This window comes from Leopardus geoffroyi, chromosome A3 (genome assembly GCF_018350155.1).
Source record: "Leopardus geoffroyi isolate Oge1 chromosome A3, O.geoffroyi_Oge1_pat1.0, whole genome shotgun sequence".
In the NCBI taxonomy this organism is placed as follows: domain Eukaryota; kingdom Metazoa; phylum Chordata; class Mammalia; order Carnivora; family Felidae; genus Leopardus; species Leopardus geoffroyi.
Genome location: NC_059336.1, coordinates 78,802,881 through 78,805,819, shown reverse-complemented (window position 1 = coordinate 78,805,819; position 2,939 = coordinate 78,802,881). Strand labels below are relative to the sequence as shown.

The 2,939-nt window shown below is 44.8% G+C and overlaps 1 long non-coding RNA gene across 1 annotated transcript; it reads left to right on the top strand.

Annotated features, from left to right (window-relative positions):
- The first annotated feature begins 201 nt into the window (after window positions 1-201).
- LOC123579701 lies at window positions 202-1,968 on the top strand. The gene is made up of 2 exons (XR_006702904.1): window positions 202-313; window positions 1,728-1,968. It is a non-coding gene; the product is annotated as an uncharacterized LOC123579701 (long non-coding RNA).
- The last annotated feature ends 971 nt before the right edge of the window (window positions 1,969-2,939 follow it).

The following is a 2,939-nucleotide window of genomic DNA, read 5'->3' as shown; positions in this document are numbered from 1 at the left end:
ATGTGCTCTGTTGTTTTGTTTTGTTTTGTTTTGGCTGCTCTATCCCTCAGGCCAGTCATTTGCAGAGGTTTTTCCTTGACTGCAATGAGGAGTGTTTGAACTTTGGCCAGAATGTGGCAAGTTTTAACTAGGTGTGCTCTGGTCTGCTTGTTAAATGAGACATGCTCCTTCCACTGGAACTGAGGCCTTGCAGAACACTCTGGTTGGGAGATATGGTGTGGGCAGGGGTTTCTTTTGGCCTTCTGGGGAAGGGGACCTCTGCACTGGGACTGAGGAAAATTTGAAAGAGAAGAGCAGTAGCGACAGAGTGTAGGTGTGTGGGGCCTTGTGTAAGCAGACTACGCAACTAGTGCTGGTGCTGTGCTATTTACTACAGGTGGCTCTGTTTCTATGCTGAGGGGCGGGAGAGGGAAATGGCACTCACCAGCTGCTTTGTTCCCAAGAGTCATCACTGTGCATGCTGCCTTTCTGGGAAATATTCTGAGAATGCGAGTAATCACCTATCCTGTGCATCCCCGGTGTTTTTCAGATCACTGTTTTCACAGTTTGCCTCCAGGTTGTTTGCCTTCCTTCTCTCCAGAAGCAGCGTAGTCCCCTCTGGGCTGTATCCCAGCCAGACCTGCTGACTTTTAAAACTCCAGGCTTTAGGGATGGACTGTGGTGGGAGCCTGAGCTGGTCTTCTGGGGGAGGGTCCTGCCATGCTGGGATAGTTGCAAGCTAGATGGAGAAGGCATTTGCGCCAGAGCACAGGGGCATGGGACTTGGCATAAGCAAATTAGGCAGCCAGTGTTTGTGATGCACTGCTTCCTGCAGGTGGCTCTGTGTTTATGCTGAGGAGGCAGGGGGAGGGAAATAGTGTCTGCCCTCTCCTTTGTGCCCAAAGAGGCATCTCCCATACTCTGCCTCTCAGAGATGTGCTCTAAGAAGAGTGAATGATTTTCCTCTCTGTGCCCCAAGTGTTCTTCAGATTGCTGTTTACACACCATCTACCCTCACCCCCAGGGCTATTTGCTTGCCTTCCCTCCAGGAGTAGGGCAGTGCCCTCAGGGCTCTACCCCAGTCAAGCCCACCAAGCTTAAAATTCATCTTTAAGCCCCACTATTTTTAAGAACTCATAAAATTCAGCCTCTTTCATTTTCCCAGACAATGGCTCTGGGAAAGGCTCTGGGAAGGGTTCTCCTTGTGCATATCCCTGTGTGTTCCACTCCTTCTCTCCTTTCTCCACGACCAGGGCTCCCTTCCCTCTGCAGCACCCATGATCCCTTTCTCCCCTAAACTGCTTCTCTGCATTTCCTACCTTCTGCAATGTGGCCTCTTCTCTTTCTCTAGTTGTGCAGTTTATTCTGTCAGTCTTAGGTTGATTTCTGGGGTATTTAAAATGATTTGATAATTATCTAGTTGTGTTCGAGGCACGAAATGAGCTTAGAGTCCTCCTACTCCACCACAATCTTAGCTCTCTCCTCCATTTTTAAGTCTTTTAATAAAGATTACCAAACTGCAAAAAGAAAAAAAGACTATAAAAGGGTTCCTGAGACTAAAAATTTTAAGAATAACTGGTCTAGCTTATTGTAAATTTTTGTAAATATACCATATGTGCTAATTTTTAGAGACAGGACTCCATATATGTCCACTAAATCAAAGTTCCTAAGTGTTTTCTTATCATGTATTTCTATACCAAGTTGTATAGTTGTGTGTTGTTTTGTTTTGTTTTGCTTTTTTGCTGTAGGTCCAATGTGGAGCTTGAACTGACAACCTTGAGATCAAGACTCGCATGCTGTACTGACTGAGCCAGCCAGGAACCCCTCTTTGCTAAGTTTTTGAATGCCTGACCTACCAATGATCTGGGGAGGTGAACTGAAATCTTCCACTTTGATGATAATTTGTCAATTTCTCCCTGTAGTTCTATCAATTTTTGCTTTGTATATTTCAAAGACATTTGATTAAAGCAAATTGTCTGGCTTACTAGATATGTGATCTATGGCAATTTACTTATTTCCTCTGGGCTTTATTTTTCTCATTTGTAATATGTTGGTAACAATAGTATTACCTAATACAGTTGTCAGTAAATATTTGCTATTGGTATCTTCACAGCAGTGATTAGTGAGGGAGCAGAAAAGGAGAACAGTTAGCTTTATTCAGTTGCACTTTTGGCCAGGGGAGAAGTTGGGGGAGAAATATAAATGATTAAGGATATTAAAGTGGAAAAATAGTAGTGGGGAGGGTAGGATGGCTAAGAAGAGAGGTGACAAGCCTGAGCTATGTGGGCAAAGATACCCTGGACATCTTAATGAGAGTGAAGGACAAGTGTGGTGTGAGGGGGTATGAATGAGCTGGTGAGACAATTACTAGGGTAAATCTGAGGTCCAATGTGAGGTCTCAGGTGTTGGTGGAAGAAAGTGGTTAAGGTAAAGACTTGTTGTTTACATGGTTGCTAAAGCTACACAGAATAGGGATGGTACTGGATGGAAACGAGAACTTAAAGCCTTGTATATTGGTGACAGTGGAGCAGCAGGATTGCACAAACAAGAGAAGTGGTGCTTTGAGAGTGGCATTGGCAAAAGAATGAATGCCAGTTCTATTTGTGGTATTGGGAACTTGGGAGAATGAGCCCCTTCGCTAGAGGCGATGCAGGGTAACTACACTTTCAGGAGAGCCAACTTTCAGGGCAAGAGGATGGAGAGGCTTAATGGGGTAGTGGGGAGTTGACAATGTTGAGGAGTGCATTTACTGTGGAACAGGGCAAAGTATAAAGCTTGGGGGAGGGAGCAGTGGGCCAGTGGGTCAAAGGAAAGAAAACACAAGTACTTTACATCTTGGCCAAGGATGAAAAGGGTGTGAGGCATGCTAGGATCAGCCATCTGCAAAGTTTCAAAAAATATTCTCGACAATGAGGCCTAGAACAGGGGCCAAGAGAGTGTCAGTTTCTTAATGATTTAGG